At 57.0% G+C, this 8,457-nt stretch overlaps 1 protein-coding gene across 1 annotated transcript in view; it reads right to left on the reverse strand.

Moving 5' to 3' along the window:
* CNTFR (ciliary neurotrophic factor receptor) overlaps window positions 1-5,884 on the reverse strand; it is a gene marked incomplete at its 3' end in the record, with an annotated part of 215,984 nt that extends 210,100 nt beyond the window's left edge. Inside the window, exon 1 of the mRNA XM_084278237.1 lies at window positions 5,834-5,884. The remainder of the gene's footprint in view (window positions 1-5,833) is intronic.
* Between the last annotated feature and the right edge of the window lie 2,573 nt (window positions 5,885-8,457).

Raw genomic sequence — 8,457 nt, forward strand, 5'->3', positions numbered from 1 at the left:
CTACCCATACAGCTCACAGCCACTCCGAGGGATCAGCAGTGCCTCGGGAGGGCTTCAACGACATCTTTAGGGTGTCACGGCTAATTAGAGCCCTGACTATACCCTGTAATTAGGTAACACCTTCAGACAAATCACCCTCTCTCCTCTTCAAACCGTGTCACGCCTTCGGATACAATCCCTAATTGACTTAAAAGTAGACTCGGCACTTCTCTTCCCAGACCTCCTTCCACTTCACAAGGCATTTCAAAATAAATAAACCCCGGGTCCTCAGCCCTGGCTCAGAAGCCAGCTGGGGAAGTGCCCTCGCATCCGCACAGGCACGCACCCTCACGGCTGGACACAAACCTCCATCAAAGTGACAAAGCCAACGCACTGACGCACCAGCATCCTCTTCCTCTGATCTCTTCTTTCTAACCAGCCTAGTGCTACTTTCAACAACGGTCAGCAAAGCCTCTTCTAGGAGAAAAGAGAGCGTTTGCGATGCGTCAATGTCCTACTAAAATATTGCCTGGGGGCTTGCAAGGGAAGCAGTGCTCCGGCAAAGGATCCTGGTATCTGGCGACAGAAGGCATTAAAAAGACTAACCATTTAGAAATTAATATGCCAGAATGTTATCAAGCACCAACATTTCAATCCAGAAGCCTGATTTCTGTTTTCATTAAGTAATGAATAAGCTGAAATGATATGAATGTTTCCTGTTGCTCACCGCTGCAAATTTTTAAGTAGATAGGGGGGAAAAAATTACAAAATCCCTATCGTTGCAACTGCAAACGTGCTGAACAAAAACTATCAAAATTCATAGAAGATAAATACTGAGTCCTTCCAAGCTTGCCATGAGAACAATGTCTCTTTATTTGCTCTTCGAGGTTTGTTATAACAAGACAGAGAGACTCTGGTATACAGTGTTTTAATATACATACACGCATTCACAGCTGGAATAATAGGTTTTTAGGGACAGGAGACAATATTGCAGCTGAATGTATGCAGAAGTGCATAAACATACCTTCAGAAACGCATTCTTTGCACCCTATCCAGATATATACATGGGCACATATGTATAATATATACACGTGCACACACACCCATCCCCCCCACACACACACCATGCTTCAGATCGATCAGAACCATTCATCAAATCAGACTCTCTAAAGTTTCTGCTGCTTTGGGAGGACCTGACCCCGAGGAGACATCAGGCATGAACTTAACATCCAGCAGAAAACGAAACCATAACACGTTTCATCTTGAAAGGCAACCCCGAACCTAACTTAATCCCCGCTCTGGTCACTGCCTCTGGAGAGGCATTGAAACCACGCTAGGTGTTTTCCTGGATTCCCCAAGTTCCCCCCCCGGAGACTCCCTGGCACTCCGGGCCGTATCCATCTTCTCCTGGCTTCGGAGATGTTTCCGGCTGAGCGCTCCCATCCTTACTCCCGCTGCTCCCCGGGGCCGTCGACGCACAACGATCCAGCGGAGCAGCATCCGGAGAGCCGCCTCCTGCCCTCGCCGCACAACGAGGGACCCGGGGCTGCCCGTGGGGATTCGCGCTCGGCTTCCCGCAGGATATCCAGGGGATGATGTACGGGGCTCGAAGGGTCAAGAGCGGCTTTTGCATCCTTCTATCCCCATCCCCGGCAAAGGGATTCCAGCAGATCTCGTGCCCCCTAGTGTCATCCTGGCGAACGGACCGGCACCGGGCACCGGGTACCACCTGGCCCGGGCAGTGCCCTTACTGATCCCAGTAATGCTGGCGCTCTGTCCAGCTGGCACCGACAGCACGGTTAAATGCCATTTCCACCAGTTCAGGTGAAGGGCAGAGCAAGCTCGATGGCCCTTCCCGGAGCACCTCCAGGGCAGGAATACCACCCACACCAAACACCCCCATACCCAGCACAGCGCTACCCCCATTATCACTCCTGCAGAGCCTCAGCAAGATCTGCCCCACCGGCAGATAGCCGGAGTGGTGTCCCTGGAGAGGGGCCAAGAGGAGGAGGCAGAGCGCATCTGTGGTGGACACTGTCCAGAATACAACTCCTCCTAAAAATAGATGGTCCCTGGAAGGGCACGACCCTTCCAGCTAATGGGAACGCACAGCGCCAGGAGCACAGGGGTTTGGGGTGACAAAGCTTCAGGGTGCACAGATGCAGAACACCATCACCTGTGCACAAAGTCCACATCTTCCCCTACACCCCCCCCCCCCCCCCACCCCATGAAAGCACCTGTGGCATTGAGCTCTGGCCGTCAGCGTGAGAAGCAAGGCACAAAACTAGCCCAGAATCCAGCATCCCTGCCTGCCAGCCTGCTCTCAGCAAGCATCCACATCCAGTACCCCCCCGGAAAATGCCCATGGGTACAACTGGGACCAGACCCTGCACACGCAGCACCTAAACAAGAGGCATGTGCTGGACAGGAGCACAGGACATGTGCACTGTGCCCAGGCACGTGCCTCAGTTTCTCCATCTGCCCAGCATCCACAACGCAGCTTTGCTGTCCCTTTATTTTGCTCATCTGCCTGCATTTGACTATGACTTCTTGTGGGGAGAGGCACCCACAGGCAGCACACTGACCACTGACCCCTTCCAGCCTGTGCTAGCAGCATGCAGGCAAAGCTCGGCAACTGGTCGCCAAAATTTGGAGGAATTCTCCCCAGGGCACTGACCTGGGTATGCTGCTTTCTTCTGCAACACCGAGCAGGGACTATAGCTTAGAATAATGGGGAAGTAACTCAGTTCAGTGCTGACAAAGCATCACAAGCCCCAGCGGGGTGGGAGGGGAGGAGGTGTCCTTCCCTCACGCTGCCATGCCTGGTATACATCATGTTTAGGGCCAGGCATACGTCACCGACACAAAATGGACAAATTGGAGGGATTTCAGAAAAACGAGCGACAAAAATGATCAGGAGGGAGAGGGGATTGATTTACAAGGGGAGATTAAAAGAGCTGCGATCAGTCTAGCTGGGCTGAGCAAGTACTGACAGAAGCAGTCGGATGCTAATCTGCAAATGGGATGAAAACGATATGGGAAGGAATAATTCAGCATCTTCAGCAGAAATGGGATGAAATTACGGGGAACTAAGTAGATAGGTTAAAAAAAAAACTCCCACGAAACACACACAACCCAAAATAAAACTCCTTTCTTAGCTGTGCATGACTTTGTCTCGATCAAAACACGCCAAGTGCCCAAAACTCTTTCTGCCTAGGACATGGACCTTTGGGAGCAACCGTGCCTTGGTGCCTAAGAAGGTGTGCACATACACACATGCACACACACACACTCTCACACACACACAGGCACTCACACAGAGCCCTTTCCCACCCCCGACTCACACTCAGGAAAAGCAGCAGGGCCTCCGCATCAAGCCGAGAGGACGGAGGCTTCACATTGCAGGAAAGCAGCAGAGAAGCAGAGCCCAAAGCCGCTGGGAGCGGTGGGAAGGTCCCCACAAAAGGATGCCTTTGCTCTCCCCGGGTCTTCAAGGGGGGAAAGGTGCTGAGACGGCTTCCTGCGAAGTCGCAGAAGTGAGCTCAGCTGCGAGCACTCGGATATTTACACACAAACAGCACATTACTCAGCAACTCCCATTTGTCAGGCGTAATGGCAGCGGCAGCAATAATAAATGACAGAGCCGAGAGACAGGCTCCCCAGACGCACACCCAGCCCCAGCCTGAGCTGGAGCAGGATGCATTCCTCCGGCTTGCTGGGGAATTAACTGAGAGGGGCTGGGAGCAGGGGCTCGCACCCACAAAGCTGCTGCTGCCAGCTTCAGAGAGTCAGCCACGTCTCTGAAAGCTCAGCCTGGGCTGCACAGTTATTTGTATGTGTAGAGTGCATCACAAGCTTTACGGCTCTGAGAGGTACTGGGGCTGCTTCCTTTACAAGTCCAGGAGGTGCTGAGCACCTTCGATGGGGATGGGACATAACACCTTGGCAGAATCGGGTCACCTGGGGGTAAATCTGACCAAAGATAACAAGCAATCGTCAGATCGTGGCTTGGCCTGCTGTGACAACAGGCTCTGATGAAGTTATCCTAAAGGGCTGTTCCAAAGAACTGCCAGGCACGGGGCTCTCATTCCCAAAGCACAGCCTGTCCCGGAAAAAGTCCGCTCTCCCCAGCGAGTGCCAGCAAGCTCTGGTCCCAGGGTTTGGTCCCAGCGAGATGCCCAGTCAGAGGCGAGCATCCCTCGCACATCTCCAGGCATCACAGCAAAGCTCTTAACTCCTCGCAGAGGGGTAGGGCAGGGAGCAAGAACGACTGCTCCCACATACTTGCACGTCTCGCAGGAAGCAGCCAGTGTCCCTGCCTCTCTGCCTGCACACACGGCCGGCAGCGTGTGCAGGTCCCTGTGGCTCACGGAGGTAAGTCATGCACGAGCACTGTCTGCGGGCATGGACAGAGTTAATTTAGCAAAACCCCAGCAGAAGCCAGCAAGTCCCTAGAAAAAAGAAAAAAACAAAACCAAAAAAAAACCCCAACTAAAAAAAGCAAAATCTGAGGACAGGACCTCCTGGACTAAATCGGAACACAAAGAGCCGTGAAAAAGAAATCAAACAGCTTTGCAGGCAGTTCCCTCTCTGCAACCTGCGCTCTGTGTCTGTAAGCGTGTGTCTGTAAGCATGGCGTGGGGAAGAAAGGGGCTTTCTAAGAGAGCAAAGGAGAAGCGCCGGTCTTTACACCAAAAAAAGTTTGGTGGGCTAAGAAACAACTGCCGGAGGAGCCCGGGAAGCCGAACCACGCAGACCAGGTCCTGTCCCCAGCAAAGGCGGCACGAATTGGCTCAGGCGCTGTTTGGAGTCCCAGTCTGGTTTTAAGATTGCAGCAGGGGAAAGCCACCAAGATCTGGAAATGTCAGGGAATTTGTGCAGCAAAGGGATCGGTGTGTATTATGCAATTCTGGAAAGCAGCCCTCGTACTCGCGCTCGGGATGAGCTGCCTAGCCCGGGGAGAGCAGTTCCCCCCAAGAAGCGCCGAGCAGACGCTTTTCCATATAAAATCGCGCACATCCCCCCACCCCCCTAAAAAAAAAAAATAATAAAATAATTTTAAAATACAAATAATTAAAAAAGCAGCACAGCCACAGCAAATGAAAAGGAAGGTAGCACCTTTGGAGAACTGAAGACAAAGTCTGCTCTCCCGCCCAGGAAATCCACGGGCTCCGGTTTACAAAGAGCCGCCCCGCAACCCCGGCTCCAGCCCTGCTCATGCAATGCAGCAGGCAGGAGGGCTCATCCCTCCCCAGCCCTTCCAACCTGATGCCGTTCCCACCGGCCGTGATGCCCTCCCGGGCGGGGATGGGGCTCCCGCCGTGCCTCCCCACCGCGGACCCGCTACCCCGGGGCGTGCGGGGACGCCCCAACCCCGTGCCCCCCATCCCTCCCCCGCCGGGAACGCCCGGCCGGGCGCAGGGCGGACACAGACGCGCGGCGGAGCAGGAAAGTAAGTTGCCCAAATTGTTTCCCCGCGGGATTCGCCCCTGCCCTGGCAGCGCCGAGGAGGAAAGGAAGGGGGGGACGGACACACGGACGGGACGCGTGGCCCACGGCGGGGCGCGGACACGCGTGGGCGCGCCGGGGAAAGGTGCACGGTGGCCGGGCGAGAGGGAACACCAAGCACCGGGGTGTGTGTGTGTGGGTGTGGGTGTGTGTGGGGCGCGGGGTGGGGGTGCCGAGCAAGCGTTCCTGCCCTCCCCCCCGTTTCGTCTCTCAGAAAGACAGCGGCGGTCCGGCCGCGGGCACCGGGGCTCGCCTTCACTGACCCCGCTTCCTCCTCCTCCTCCTCCGTCCCGCGGGTGTGTGTGTGGGGGGATACCCCGCACCGCCCTCCTTCCCCGGTACTCACGGCGCCCTCCTCGCCGCACACCGCTCCCGGCTCTACCCCATGCAACCACCGGCCGCTTCTGCACCGGCTCGGGGGCTATAAGCTCTTTTAAACTCCAGCACATAACCCATGTGACCGCAGAAGCCACTGGTAAGGAGCGCCGGGGAGCCAGCGATGAGCTCAGCCCGCACCCCCCGGCACGGCGCCGCGGACGCGCTCCCGGCCCCGCCGCGCGTGCCCGCCCCGCGCCCGCACACACACACACGCGCACACACACACACCCCCCCACGCGCGAGCCCTTGCACGCCCGCCCTGGCACACGCCCCTGCGGACACGCAGCTCACACACACACACACACACACACACACATATACACACACCCCCCTCCTTCCCTCCGTCCCCCCCCCCCCCGCACCTCCCCGCGGATGCTGAGCCGGAGGGAGGCACCGCACACACGCAGGCAGACCCTCTGCTCCCCACACCCCCCCACACACACCCTCCCACACTCCCGTGCAAACGCACACGGCGGAGCACACTCGTGAGAGCACCGTGCGCACGGAGCCATGCGTGCACACAGCCAGGCTCTGCACGGGCAAGGGGGGCACGCTGCTGGCCTTTCCCCCCACACCCCCCACTTTCTCCCTCCCACCCCCCTACTTCCCCCCCCCTTTCGGCTTCAGACCTGAGTGGATGTAGCACACCCCCAGCCTCCCTCCTGCACACGCACACTCACGCGTGTCCGACACACATGGGGACACGCACACACTGTCATGCACCACGCACCCTCCACACGCTTCCCACCCCCCCCACCCCCCAGTCAAGAGATGCAGACTCAAGGGAAAGAAGCGCTGTGCTGAGGTCCCCACACACACCTCCACGTGCACCCTTGCACACACACCGCTGCTGAGTGCCACACCCCCTCGCACAAGCACCCTCTTCAAACGCACGACGAAAACACCGCGGGCAGACGCAGACCGAAGCGAAAGCGCCGCTCTCACCCCTCTAACACACAGACCCCGCAGCCCAACACCCAACGGGCACCAGCCCGAGTTCCCACACCCTCTTCTTGCACAACCAGCGCACCGGTGTGGCAGCCCACACGCCTCTCCGCACTCAAAGGCAACCCACCGGTGCTTGTCGAGCAAGCCCACCCTGTACATCCTTCGTACCCTCATGCCACAGCTGTGGGGTTCCCCGTGCCATGTCGGGGTGCCCCATATCTTCCCATCATCGCAGGTAAAGACCACGAGCTGTCACGCAGGCGGGGGTCTGCAGCGCGAGGAGGGGACAGATGCACCATGCACGGTGACACCTTGGTGATCCAGGAGCTGAGGGGGATGTCCATGCAGCTGGGCCGGGGCTGCCAGGCTGGGGTGCCTGCTCCAGCCGTGGCACAATGGAATTTGGGAGTGCCAGGATGAAACGTGCCAAGGAGAGGGGGGGGGGACGGAAGACGGGTGTGAGGCTTTGGTGTGCAAAAGGCTGGGACAGGCAGGCCTGGCTGGGCAGGTGCAGGCGTGTGCTGCCGGGGCACGCCAGGAACACGTGTGAGAAGGCAGAGCTGGCAGGCAGAGGGCTTCGCTGTGAGCTGAGTTATGGAAAATGACTCTTTCCAAGGAATTGCTAAAATTAAAGCGGCAGTGAGGCCAAAGGAGCAGGAGCCAAAGGGGAGGGTGAGCAAGGACAGCCCAGCGGCCCCGGGGCAAGGAAGGGCAGGGTGGGCAGGAGGCCGAGGAGAAGTCGTCCTCCCAGGGCTCCCACCTCCCCCCCTACTCCTGCCACCCCACAGGCAACTGAAAAACACCCAGGGGAGGAGATTTGGGGAAGGGCCTGTTAGCACCATGATGGCACCAGCTAGGGGGTGCCATGGGGGGAGGGGTAGGGGGGGTGGAGGGGGAATAGCCCTTCCCAGCCACATCCCCAGCTTGGCTGCCAGCGTGCAGATAAATACCTCTGTTTCCTCAGCATGGAAGAGACAAATGCCCATGGAGAAACAGCCTGCTCGCTGCCAGGGGCGAGGTGCCAGCCAGAGGCAGAGACTGGTGCTGACAGGGGCTTTTGGGGGAGCCCTGGGGAGCTGTACAACTCATTACACGAGTCCTCTGCCCTGTCCCCCACCCCAGGGGCTGCGGCAGGTCTGGGGTGCTGCTCCCTGGACACAGCACTCGGGTGGGCAGTCAGGGCTGTTTCAGCTTCCAGATCTCTCAGCATTCCCAGCTCAAATCTCCGTGACTCAGGAAACAATGCATGAGAGAAACTCTCCATAGAGGACTTGGGAGAAAAGCTCCCACTGGCATGTTCCCACTTTCCCTGGCATCCCAGGGCTTCTCCTGGGCTGCAGGAAGCAGTGGTAGTAACAACAACAACAACGACAACAATAAAACTTTCTTCCCTATCCTCCTGTTAAATCAAATGTAAGATAAAGAAGAGGGAGAGAAGGTAATCTTTGGGCAAACCTACACAAGTCAGTCTGTTTTGTTCCACTTAGATATATGTTGATCAAATTAAAGGTAACCCCTCTCCCCACATTCCTGGCCTCACACAGGCAGAGGAAGGGGGCAGGGGAGAATCCAGGCTCTGTCTTGTCTTTCACTGATGATTCTAGAAGGTGTTATTAATTGGAAATAATGGTAGATGAAGGTCCA

This window comes from Gallinula chloropus, assembly GCF_964237585.1.
Source record: "Gallinula chloropus genome assembly, chromosome: Z".
Taxonomy (NCBI): domain Eukaryota; kingdom Metazoa; phylum Chordata; class Aves; order Gruiformes; family Rallidae; genus Gallinula; species Gallinula chloropus.